General features: G+C 42.2%; 1 long non-coding RNA gene across 3 annotated transcripts in view; it reads right to left on the bottom strand.

Moving 5' to 3' along the window:
* Positions 1-2,565: 2,565 nt before the first annotated feature.
* The window catches only part of LOC134979925 (uncharacterized), a 130,596-nt gene continuing 119,091 nt past the window's right edge, over positions 2,566-14,070 (bottom strand). For 2 of the 3 annotated variants that reach the window (XR_010190311.1, XR_010190312.1), the window contains one exon: positions 2,566-2,722. This is a non-coding gene — a long non-coding RNA (uncharacterized LOC134979925). Of the gene's footprint in view, positions 2,723-4,899; positions 4,980-14,070 lie in introns of all 3 variants that reach the window. The other variant, XR_010190316.1, reaches the window with a different exon arrangement.

The following is a 14,070-nucleotide window of genomic DNA, read 5'->3' as shown; positions in this document are numbered from 1 at the left end:
TGGCTTTGTGATTGGCTCACAGCTTGTCAATCAAAGTTTATGGGAGGATGTGACATCATCACAGTGCTTTAGAGTGTGCCCAGTATTGAAAAAAGGAAAATAATGGAAAAATATATCCGTAGTGAAAAGGATACATATAAAGTTACAATATAGCAGTTATATGAATCAATCTTGCAGAATGGTGTTAATACTCAAAATAATGAACCTTGGGATATTTTGAGGCTATGTTCAAAAGCATGAGAATAATGATTAACCCTCTACAGCATTAACCAATGCCTGTCACTACTTTGATGTGAGAATGTCATAGAATAGTGAATGTAGCTGCTGTTGAATTGACTTGAAATGGGATATGTCTTCATTTGCATATGACAGACCTAATTTCGTTGTCAATGTTGAGCCCTTTGGGGGCCAGTGTCCCTAAATTAATCATCATGCACAGTTCTTCCTTATTGATTCTGGAGATGTAATCACCTCCTCTCCAGTTCTTTTTGACCTCTTTTACACCAGTGAACTTAAGTAGAGCAGGGTTTGAGTTGTGAAACTCTTTGAAATGTTGGGATAATGGGTGGTCTTCTGTGCCTTTCCTAATGTTGCGTACGTGTTCCCCAATTCTGACTTTCAGTGGTCGTATTGTTCTTCCTACGTATTGTTTAACACATGGGCATTGGAGGATGTATATAATGCCCTTGCTGTGGCATGTCAACCTATTCCTTATTTTATACTCATGTGTATTCGCCTCAGATATTATGCTATAGGTTGGTGTAGTACTCCTGGAATTGGTTACCTTACAACCTACACATGTCCCGCAATGGAAAAACCCTCCTTTGCTATGTGAGCCATCAATGGTAGTCTGTGTGGTGTTTGTCGGAGGTATGCAGCTATGTATAAGTTTTTGTTTAATGTCTGGAGCTTTTTTGTATACTACCTTAGGATTCTGTGGTAGTATCTCTGCCAAGGTGTCATCTTGTAGTAAAATTGGCCAGTGTTTTTTGAGGATCTTCTTGACTTTATGTGCCTGGTCAGAATATTGTGTGATGAATATAGGTCCTTCAGTCATATTTTTTTGTGCAGATTTGTCCTTGTAGTCCAAAAGTGTTGAGCGATCATTTGCTCGAACTGTGTCAAAGGCCCTTTTTACAAAGTCAGGGTGATAATTTTTCTCTTTGAATCTTTCACTCAGGGTGTGTCCCTGTGTGTCGTAATCATTTAGCCTAGAGCAGTTGCGTCTAAGTCTTTTAAACTGGCCCATCGGGATACCGTTGAGCCAGGTAGGATGATGTCCACTTGAGGCTAGTATAAAGCTATTTACATCAACTGCTTTATTGAATGTGTTGGTGTGCAACGTCCCTTCCTTTACAAAGATATTGAGATCTAGAAATTCCACCTTTTCTTGACTGTAATGTGAGGTGAATTGCAGATTGCGGTCATTGTTGTTGAGATGTGATAGAAAGCTCTTAAGTGATTGTTCGTCCCCTTTCCAGATGAAAAAGACATCATCTATATACCTGGTCCAGAGGACGAGATTTGCGCCAAGGTCTGGGTCTGACCATATGATGTCGTCTTCCCATTTACTCATAAAGAGGTTTGCGTAACTTGGCGCAAATCTTGTCCCCATGGCGGTCCCTGTGGTTTGCAGAAAGAAATCGTTATCGAACCAGACATAGTTGTGAGTCAGTATGTAGTCTATTCCTCCTAGAATGAATTCCCGCTGTTCTATCTTCATGTCTGGGTCGTTGTCTAGGAAATGTTGTATGCTACGTCGTCCCTGTGTGTGATCTATAACTGAGTACAAGGATGTTACATTGCTTGTAGCTAGCCAATAATTGTCTTCCCATGAAATAGATTGCAGTTTCTGTAGGATGTCCGTGGTATCTTTGAGGTACGATTTTTGCTGTTTAACATACGGCTGCAGGAAAGTGTCAATGTACTGTGATAGATTGGAACTGATGGAACCTATGCCGGAAATAATAGGTCTACCTGGTGGTTTGGTAGGATGTTTATGAATTTTTGGTAAGTAATAAAATACCGGTATTATGGGATGTTGTGTATCCAGGTAAGTGTGTTCCTGTGTGGATAGAATGCCTATGTCTAGTCCCTCTTTGAGCGCTTGAGAGACTTCCATAGTGAGGAAACATTTAATTCACTATGTGCAGGGAAGGCGGGTAGTGGGTGATAACTACGTGATTATTCTAATATTGGATAGGCAGCCCTTTGTTTTGTTTAGATTTGTTGGGTAGGAGAATTTGTGGGGTTTGGCATGTTCTACCTCGCTGAGTCTGATGGTTGGCTAGCAACATGGGATATGTCTAGAAACACATATAGGAGGAAATTGCTAACAGTGCGACATTGGGGATATCGCTATGCATGCCATGCTCCACGTCACTGTGAATCAAGAGATAGTGCATTTTGTGTTAAGTGAGTGTGACAGTGAAAAGACCCAGGTTTCAAGTGAAAGTAAGTATACAGATGTGGATAAAACCACAGGGAACCAGCGCTCAAACCCTATTTGTAGTGGTGAATGATACGGTTATAAAGTGAAGCTAAAATCAATAATGAAAAAGCACATGATGTTTGTTGTTTATTTTGTATTAAAGGGAGCTTCTTATGGTTCCAAACATCACAGTCTCTGTGGGACCAGCACACAGGTGGTGAGGAAGGGGGGAGGAGAGGTGTTGACCAAAGCCAGGTGAAGATGGTGGATGCTTCCAGTTAATTGCGGGACCTGCGAACAAAAACAACAATGAACAAATGCAAACTAGAGGTACTAGATGAGGATGTAGAAGAAAAGGAGGAAGCAAGACACAAAAGAAACAGCAACCTAATTTAGACAGTTCAGGCATCTTTAATCAGAGCACCACCACACTGAAAAAAGAACACATCACACTGCTAAACAAAGGCCTAAAATTTACACCCACAAAGAGACTAAACAAATTTGAAATATACTTAGATCTACACCGATTTACGCGGAAATTGACACGGGAAATATTGCAACAAAACACCCATTGTTTATGCAGAACCTGACACCAACAAAGATGCATTTGAACACTCAAAATTGAAACCCATCTCAAATGTCTACGCACAACTCATGAGAGGATCTCTCATAGACACATTTGTACAACTCGTAACAAGAGATATGGACAAAATAAACAACAAACCCAAAAACATCAATCTAACAATAGCCGAGAAAGACGCACTCAAAGACTTAGTGACAATAGCGAGCTGGTAATCAAGAAAGCATAAAAGAGGGGGGTGGATAGTTCTTTTAGACAGAGAAGACTTTATAGCAGAATCTCAAAGAATTTGGAATAACAGGAAAACATGAGAGATAACAAGACCCTACCATGGAGTACAAAAAATCACTAGGAAATCTTTTGAAAGATGGCCTTGAGAAAGGCATTCTCACAAAAAACACACACATTCTTAGACACCTCAAATCCCATCATTCCAGTATTTTATTACTTACCTAAGGTACACAAAAACCAAACCGAACCTCCGGGCCGCCCAATAATATCAGGGATCTGCTCTTTCACAGCTAACGTTTCACAATACATCAACACATACCTGCAGATGTATGTAGAATTACAGAGATCTTACATAAAAGACACAACAGACATCATCAAGACTCTCAACACAATCAAATGGTCAGACGATTACTGGATATGTACAAGTGACGTACCATCACTCTATACAATTATAGATCAGAAACAAGGGTTAGTTGCAGTAAACCATTTCCTAACAGCAGACTTCACAATGGAAACAACACAGTCCAATTTCATTCTAGAGTGTATAGACTACATCCGCAACATGACAACTTCTGGTTCGAGGAAACGCACTACAGGCAAACAACAGGCACAGCTTTGGGGACTAGGTTTACCTCGAATTTTGCGGATCTGTCATGAGCAGGTTGGAAGACATGAACACATGTTGTGAGCATGGCTTCGGGGCAAACCTAATCCTCTGGCGTAGGTATATAGATGATGTCTTTTTCATTTGGCACGGTACTGAAGAAAAACTGCTTGAATCCTTAAGCTACATCAATTATAATTAATACAATTTAGTGTTCACAACAGATTACAGTCAGACCTCAGTCAATTCTTTAGAGCTGACCATCGTCATAGAAGACCACGCACTATGCACAAGAACCTATAAAAAAAGCGTAGACATCAACAGTTACATCCTGAACACAAGTGGGCACAATCCCAATTGGATAAATAACATACCATCTAGAGCAATTCAAAAGAGTGAGGCGAAACTGTACTTAGCTAGAAGATTTTGAGATACAGTACAAGCCAAAAATAATGAAACAACAATTTCTAGACAGGGGCTACAAGGAAAAGATGCTTGAGGCAGACTTACAAAAACCACTAACCCAGAAAGAGAAACATTCTTGACATACAGGAACAGATAGAAATCTAGTGAGGAATACAAAACAATCTTCTTGACATAGCACAGTAATGACAACAGAACACTGGAGAAAATACTTTATAGACATTGGCACATCCTTTTAGAGGATGAACTACTGGTGAACATACTGGCAAATAAACCCAAGGTAGTATATAGAAAAGCACCTGATCTCAAGTCCAAATGAACACAAAGTCACCTCAGAAAAAAGAGGTCATACAAAAGACCCTTACGGGCCAGAAACAAAGCAACGGATTCTATTACTGTGGCACATGCCAATATTGAAAACTAATGCAGTGACATTAAAAAGCTTTGACTCAAGTAAGACAAAAAAGTCTTTGAAAATAGAAGAACACATTTAATGTCAGAGGAAAGGGATGATATACCTTATAGAATGCCCATGCCACTTACAGTATGCAGGGAGAACAGTGAGAACTCTGAAAACACGGATATCGGAACACACGAGAAACATAAAAAAAAGTCCTAGAGATACACAACCTTTCAAATCATTTTAGGGAAAAACACGACCAGAATCCTGCCGGGAAGAAGTTCCTGGGTATCAAATTAGTCCAACAGAACTGGAGTGGAAGAGATTTTTTAAAGCGAATAAACAAAGAAGAACTCAAGTGGATTTTTACACTACAAACTCTAAGGCCATATGGTTTAAATGTGGACAACAAAGTAAGAGCAATAATTACATGTTAGGAGGCCATATACATTGGTTCTGGTATGAATGGTCGACCATGTTAAGGTCGACATTTATTAGGTCGACCACTATTGGTTGACATAGACATGGTCGACATTAACTAATAGTCAACACATGAAAATGGTCAACACTGGACAGGTCGACACATGAAAAGGTCAACATGGATTTTTGAACTGTTTCGGGTGTAATTTTTTCCATAACATGACCAGGAACCCCAATTAGTGTACCGCATCCCATTGCATGCTGCGGGCAAGGTGCCTCACTCTGCTACCACTGCACTCAGCACAGGTTACCGTTCCCAATCGTAGTCCACGTAGATGGTAAAGTATTAAAAAGTAAAAAATCTATTTAATTTAAAAAAGCCATGTCGACATTTTCATGTGTCAACCTGTCCTGCATCGACCACTTTCATGCGTCGACCATTTCCATGTTGAACATGTCAATGTCGACCAATAGTGGTCGACCTAATGACTGTCGACCGCAACATGGTCGACCATCCAAACAGATACCATATACTTTGGCCTACACACACCTTTATGACCCCGTAGTCTGTCTCCCTTCTAATTAGGGATTCAAGTCACTACTGTCTAGAATACTTACCTTTCCCAAACATCCGCATAGGTTTACCATACCCACTCAAATACATACTAAAGAAGGATTGCTATGGTATAATCATTCCTATAGCCCACAGATAATACAAACCCCTCTCTCAGGTCCCTGATCTGAAAATGATTGCTTATATAATTTTTTATCCTTTTTCTACAGTCTTAACCACTAGCCCACTGAGCATATGCCTCTTTCACACCCTTTTTCTGATATGGCATCTGCCATTGTAAACTGAACTTTATGTCTTTTCTAATTTTAACAATATCTGTATGCACAATATTTAAGTATATTTTTGGTTATCTTTACACACAAAATGTCTACTGTTTTCTAGTACAATACAATACAATACAATACAATACAATAATACAATAATACTTTATTGTCTTTAACAAGACAACAATGAAATGTCAATGAAATTTTTCCAATAAACATCCTGCACAATAAAACAAACAATAAAACAAGTCTCACTTATAAATTATCTCATTTCATTTAAACCGTTTAGTGCACGTATAGCTGTTGGAAAAAAAACCTATTAAGCATACGTTTTGTATGCATACGTACACTTCCAAAACGTTTTTGTGATGGTAATCTCTCAAAAACTGAGTAATTTAATGACTGGAATCTGCCAATATATTTCTAGCTCTTTTTAACACTCTCTTTTCATAAAGGTCATATACATATGGTAGGGACACACCAATAACCCTGCCTGCAGTTCTGACCACACGTTCCAGGGAAGCCCTCTCAGCCACAGTACAGTTCCCATACCATATTGTTACCCCGTAAGTCAGAACACTCTCTACTATACTGCGATAAAACTAAATCAGCATATCTGTACTTAAACAAGCAGCTTTAAGTCGTCTTAAGAAGAAGGTACAGTTTAAAGACCAGGTTAGGTCTCTAGAAATATAAATGCACAGAAACTTAAAAGAATGTACCTCCTCAATTTGCATACCGTCTAAAAAAACAGGAAGTAGCGGTCTCTGACTACCTCGCCTAAAATCAACTACCAACTCCTTTGTTTTAGATGTATTTAAATGCAAACAGTTTTCCTTGCTCCGTTCTAACAATCTGAAGACCTCCTGCCTATATGCATACTCATCATTTTCGCTAATCAGACCGACTACCGCTGTATCATTGGCGAATGTCACTACCTTAACAGATTCGACAGCAGAGAAACAATCATATGTAAATATAGAATATAATAATGGGCTCAAAACTCACCTCTGAAGCACACCAGTTTTTAACTGCACCTTGCTAGAAACAAAACTACTTAACTTGATTACTTGGGGATGATCAGTCAGAAAATTTAAAATCCAATTGCACGTAAACCCATTTAGGCCTAAAGAAAAAATCTTAGAGACCAAAGATACTGGTATTATGGTATTAAATTTAAAAGCAGAGCTAAAATCCACAAATAAAATTCTTACATATGTCCCCTTCTTCTCTAAGTGGTTCTGCGCCCTTGTGTAATACAGTCAAAACTGCATCATCAGTAGAGCTATTCTCTCTATACGCAAATTGGAAAGGAACAAAATTTGCTGAAAAATTAGATTTAATATGTCTTAACATCAGGCGTTCTAAGCACTTCATAACCAAGGAGGTCAATGCAATAGGACGATAATCGTCTAAACATTTGGGCACACTCTTTTTCGCCACAGGAATAATAGGGAACTATACATAGATGTAAAGATACATTAAAAAGCAACATAAAGATACCCACTAACTGATCACTACAGTCCCTAAGGATTTTACCATGAATCATATCAGGACCAGCAGCTTTGCCTATAGTGACACCACGCAAACATCTCAAGACGTCTTGTTCGTCAAGTATAATGGGAAGAACCTCACCTAATCTATCATCTCAGTCTGTTTAAACTCTTTATGCAACAAAGTAAATCTTGGCGTATCAAGATTAAAACAAAAAGATTAGCCCTTCCCCACCCCTTCCCCTCTCTCAGAAGCCTAATTATGCCCACAATGATGTCACACAGAAAGGGCATAAAGAGCCCAGATTCAAGATGGTTACTACAGACTGCCTGATGAAGGCCCCACTGGGTCGATATGCGTAGGAGAACCAGCCCCTGCATGCAAGCAGAATCACCACTAACAGAGCTCTATCCAAATATCTCCCAGGCTCCACTAAAAACAATGGTGTGCGAGGAGAGTACAGAGCCGCAATAGCCGCGACCATGTGACCAGAAGCCTGTACCCAGAAGTCACCAGGAAACGGCAGCAGCGGGAAGAGATGCGAGGAGAACAGAAGCGGGAGGACGCTGGGATGCACAGAGTGGAGAGACAGGTAAGACTCCGTAAGAAGGGGGTAAGGCCGGCGGGTAGTCCTATTCAGGCCTTGAAGTTGTTGACTCTCTCTTCCCCCGAGAATGGAACTGAATCCCGGGAGTTCTGCGAATCAGTAAGGCATCTGTAATGGAGCATCATTCTGATTTTGCCCAGACCCCGGTTAGGATAGTGAGTCCGGGGTCCTCACATCTTAACCTTTGGTTGCAGTCCCACCGCCCATAGCAATTAGGGGCACCCCGTTATTAACTGGAAGCATCCACCATCTTCACCCGGCTTTTGTTTACCCTCCTTCTATAAGGGCACTTTAAGTACCAGTAGTACCCCCCTTCTTTTCACATTTTAATTACATTTCTCTTTTTCTCTTTTTCTCTAGTTATTTTTCTTTTATTAGGTTGATTCGTTGCATGTGTGATATACATCATTTTCTATCTATGACCAACAGATGTAGATATTAACATTTGTGTTTCTTTCTAAAGCCAATTGTGTTTGTAGTTTTGTGTTTTGTGACATTTAGATGTATTTTCTGTCCAATACATAGGTTTTACAAACCTTTCCAAGTACATCCATTCATTCATTGATTACCAGGTGTAGTTGAAAACCTTTTCATTGTTAGCACTCTACATATAGATTGACCAGAATATACCTTATTTTTAACCTTGTTTCGTTTTTTCAGTACTTCAAATGTGTCCGTTGTCTGTTGGATACAAATTTATTTCCATTGATTGCAATAATAAAGGCTATATTTTATCTCTTTTAAATGTTTCATGGCAGTTACCAAATAAATAAGAGTGCACAAACACAAGAGTCTTTTTCTCTCTGTTCAATTGTTCATAAAATTAATAATCACTGTTAATATATACACACACACACACACACACACACACACACACACACACACACACACTATATAGAATACAGCCATACTCACTGTGTTTACACTGGCTAAGTTATAAGTGGAGCTGAGCGGGGTTGTAGCAGCTCACCAGCCAGTGACTGTACTCAAGGTGCGGGTAGCAATGCAGGATGCTGGAACAGTGGTAGCGCAGGTAAAACAGATAGGTCTCTTGGAGCTAAGGAGGAGAATTTGTCACTGTGCACAATAACATCTTGGTTAGGAAATGAGGCATCCCTGGAGGAACCATGTTGGAGTAGGCGCAGTAGCACTTTCCTATACTAACATAATGCACTCATGTGGTACTTTTCCAGGTACTGTGAACACTGAATAATTTTCAGACCATATTATAAATCCATTACACACAGAAGGTACTCAATAGGATAAAAGCAGGCTTTTTTTCAAAATAGCAGCATACTGGTTGCCAAAAGTGTCATTGTTTCAGTCCATACTTGCCTACCTGACCCTCTCCATGAAGGAGAAAATGCTCTGTCCCTGGACTTTCCTGGTAATGTATGATTGCCATCACCTGTGGTGAGCTAGTTAATTGATAAGAAAGGCGTTTCACCACAGGCGATGGCAATCATACATTACCAGGAAAGTCCAGGAACAGAGCATTTTTCTCCCTCATGGAGAGGGTCAGGTAGGCAAGTATGTTTCAGTCTCACCATAGACCTTTGTTAAGACATATCAGTAGCACTTCAGGTTTGGAGCAGCATGGTTCCAGAAGAATTGAACATGCTAATATTTGGAAACAAAGGGCCTAAATCAACATTTTCCTGTAATGGGCAATACCATGTGCAGTGCACTGCAGGTGGGACAGATATAACATGTCCAGAGAGAGCTAGATTCGGGTGGGTTATATTGTTTCTGTGCAAAGTAAATACTGTCTGCTTTATTTTTACACTGCAATTTAGATTTCAGTTTGAATACACCCCACCCAAATCTAACTCTCTCTGCACATGTTATATCTGTCCCACCTGCACTGCACATGGTTTTGCCCATTAGAGGAAAATTGCAATCAACCTTGAAGTAGGCCCAAAGGGAGATTTTACCTGCAAAAGAAGACTAGTCTGTCCCTTCTGTTTGATGTATTAAGCTTGGGTAAGTGATAAAGCAGTGATAAAGAAGTGAAAAGTGGAAGGTGATAATGCACCAGCCAACCAGTTCATAACTGTCACTTTTAAAATCCCGTAATGATTAGCTGGTGCGTTATCACCTTCAACTGCTTTATCACATCTCAAGGCTTAATACATCTGCCCCATATTCCATTTTCTAAGAAACTAGGACACAATCCTTAGATGTAGTCCCTGATGTATTGCTGTATCTATTACTGTTTATAATTCTACTTTCTGTCTTCAGAAGTTCAACATGACTATATATAAATAGAAACTGAGAACTTCAGAATGCAAAAAGCCAGCAATTAAAATTCTTTACAGTTCTAATACTGTTAAAATAGGATTTTAATTACCTACCGGTAAATCCCTTTCTCGTAGTCTGTAGAGGATACTGAGGTTCCATGGGTATAGACGGGTCCACTAGGAGCCATGGGCACTTTAAGAATTTGATAGTGTGGGCTGGCTCCTCCCTCTATGCCTCTCCTACCAGACTCAGTCTAGGAAACTGTACCCGAGGAGACTGACATACTTTGAGAGAAGGATATAAAGGATAGTGGTGAGATTCCGAACCAGCACACACAAACCAGAGGAAAGCTATGCTAACCCAACTTAAACAGGAAAAGCAACAGCTGAACCAACAATACTTAACCAAGTAACAGTGCAGGAAGAACGAGGCACTGGGCGGGCGCCCAGTAACCTCTATGGACTACGAGAAAAGGATTTACCGGTAGGTAATTAAAATCCTATTTTCTCTTATGTCCTAGAGGATACTGGGGTTCCATTTAGTACCATGGGGATGTACCAAAGCTCCCAAACCGGGTGGGAGAGTGCCAAGGTTTCTGCAGAACTGATTGACCAAACTGAAGGACCTCAGAAGCCAACGTATCAAACTTGTAAAACTTAGCAAACGTGTTCGAACCAGACCAAGTAGCCGCTCGGCAGAGCTGTAAAGCTGAGACACCCCGGGCAGCCGCCCAGGAAGAACCCACCGACCTAGTAGAGTGGGCCTGTAGAGATTTTGGAACTGACAAACCTGCCGTGGAATAAGCATGCTGGATAGTGAGTCTGATCCAGCGTGCAATGGACTGCATTGAAGCAGGACACCCCATTTTATTGGGATCATAAAGAACAAACAGCGAGTCCGATTTTCTGTGATGAGCTGTTCGCTTTACATACACCTTCAAAGCCCTCACAACATCCAAAGACTTTGAAGTAGCAGAGGTGTCGGTGACAACCGGAAACACAATAGGTTGGTTGATTTGAAACGCAGACACCACTTTAGGAAGAAATTGCTGACGAGTTCTGAGTTCAGCTCTGTCCTCATGGAAAATTAAATAGGGCTTTTGTGAGACAAAAAATGGACAAGGCCGAAACCTGGACTTTTACGGTTGCCCAGACATAGGCCCATATCCACACCCGCCTGCAGAAAAAGCAGGAAACGTCCCAGATGAAATTTCACCGCAGAAAAATTTCTGCTCTCACATCAAGAGATGTATTTCTTCCAAATACGTGATAATGTTTAGACGTTAACCCTTCCTGGCTTGGATCATAATCAGGATAACCATGTTAGGGAACCCTCTTCTGGCTAGAATCAGCCTTTCAACTTCCATGCCATCAAACGTAGCCGCGGAAAGTCCTGAAAGACGAACGGGCCCTGTTGCAGAAGATCCTCGCAAAGAGGTAGAGGCCACGGATCTTCGAGGAGCATCTCCAGAAGGTCCGCATACCAGCCCTTCTTGGCCAGTCCGGAGCAATGAGTATTGCTTGAACCTTTTCCCTTTTTTATTATTTTTAAAATACTTGGGATCAGAGGAAGTGGAGGAAACACATACACCATGGGGGGTATATTCAATTAGGGTCGAAAGCTGCAGTCTGTTGAAAAGACGGCAGTTTTCGACTTTTTAAGGTCAAATCGTGATTCGACCTATTCAATCCCAGCTGTTTTTATTCAAGTCTGGGAAGTCGACTTGTCGAATAGTACGTGAATCAGAGGTATAGCTGCCGATTCACTTACTTTTGAGGGAAACGGGGCCAAATTCAACAGGATTTGGCCCCGTTTCCAACCATCTCTGTCCAACATAAAAAAATGTCGGACTGAGATGAGGGACTGTGAAGGAGAGGGGGGAGAGCCACGGGGAGACGGAGGACAGCCGCGGAAAGCTAGACGGGGAGAGCTGCAAGCAGCCAGATGGGGGGAGAGCAGTGCTGGAGGATGTCACAGCCGCCGCTCACAGCAGCGTCCACTCGGCCCCAGCAAGCGAGACCTCGCTTGCTGGAGCCGGGTGGCAGCTGCAGTGAGCGGCGGCTGTGATGCGGGGACGGGGAGCTGAGGGAGTGAGGCAGAGAGACGGGGGGGGACAGGGGTGAGCCATGGGCAGACTGCGGAGAGCAGCGTTACAGCAGCGGCTATATAGCCGCTGCTGTAGCGCTGCTCTCCCCGTCTGCCCACAGCTCTCCCCCATCTAGCTCCTGCATCTCAATTCAACTTTTTTAAAAGTCGAATTGAGATGACATTGAATAGCCCTAGTCGGATCCATTCCGACAAATGAATGTCGGAATGGATCTGACTTCAATTGAATATACCCCATGGAGTCGTTAGAGCATCTACCACCACTGCCTGTGGGTCTTTCGACCTGGAACAATACCGCTTGAGCTTCTTGTTGAGACGAGAGGCCATCACGTCGATTCATGGATATCCCCATCGACGTGTCAAGCACCTGGTCACTTCCGGGTGAAGGCCCCACTCCCCCGGGTGCAGGTCATGTCTGCTGAGGAAGTCTGCTTCCCAGTTGTCTACTCCCGGAATGAAGACCGCTGAAAACGCCACAGCATTTTTTTTCTGTCCAGAGGAGAATCCTTGACACCTCTGACATTGCTGCTCTGCTTTTCGTTCTGCCCTGTCGGTTTATGTACATCACTGCTGTCACATTGTCCGACTGGACCTGAATGGCCGATCTTGAAGAATATATGAGGCCTGCAGAAGGGCGTTGTATATGGCCCTGAGTTCCAGAATGTTGATTGGAACGATGACTTCCTGACTTGACCATCTTCCGTGAAACTGCACCCCCTGGGTGGACTGCCCCCAACCTCTGAGGCTTGCATCTGTGGTTAACAGAATCCAGTTCTAAATTCCGAACCTCCGACCCTCGATGAGGTGAGAAGTCTGTAGCCACCACAGAAGGGAGATCCTGGCTTTTGGTGACAGATGGATCCTCTGGTGCATGTTAAGATGCGAACCGGACCATTTGTCCAACAGATCAAGCTGGAAGGGTCTCACATGAAACCTTCCGTATTGAAGAGCCTCGTAAGAGGCCCCCATTTTCTCCAGAAGGTGAATGCATAGATGCACCGATATCCGGGTTGGCTTCAGGACATACCAAATCATCGACTGGATTACCAATGCCTTTTCCAATGGAAGGAACACCTTCTGCGACTCTGTCCAGTATCATTCCCCGCAATGGAAGCCTCAGTGTTGGCTCTACGTAAGATTTCAGAAGATTTGGAAACCACCTGTGATCCTGGAGAAGTTTGGTTGAGAGACCAATGCTGTTCAGCAACCTCTCCCTGGAGGGCGCCTTTATCAGGAGATCATCCAGGTATGGAATTATATTCACTCCCTGTTTGCGGAGTAGAAACATCATCTCTGCCATCACTTTGGTGAACACCCTCGGTGCCATGGAGAGACCAAATGGCAGGGCCTGGAACTGGTAGTGACAGTCCTGCAGTGCAAACCGTAGATAAGCCTGATGAGGCGGCCAAATTGGAATGTGAAGGTACGCATCCTTGATATCCAGGGACACTAGGAATTTCCCCTTCTCCAGACCTGAGATCACAACTCTCAAGACTCCATCTTGAACTTGAACACTCTTAAGAATGGGTTCAAGCACTTGAGGTTCAAAATCGGCCGTACCAAACTGTCCGGTTTCGGTACTACAAACAAGTTGGAATAGTACCCCTTGTTTTGCAGATGAGGTGGAACTGGAACAATGACTTCAGTCTGTACCAGTTTTTGGATGGCATTCTGTTGCCTCTTGTGAAGCTGGTAA

Source organism: Pseudophryne corroboree, chromosome 1 (genome assembly GCF_028390025.1).
Source record: "Pseudophryne corroboree isolate aPseCor3 chromosome 1, aPseCor3.hap2, whole genome shotgun sequence".
NCBI classification, from domain to species: domain Eukaryota; kingdom Metazoa; phylum Chordata; class Amphibia; order Anura; family Myobatrachidae; genus Pseudophryne; species Pseudophryne corroboree.
Note: the sequence above shows the minus strand (reverse complement) of the source record. Positions and strands in the feature narration are given on the sequence as shown.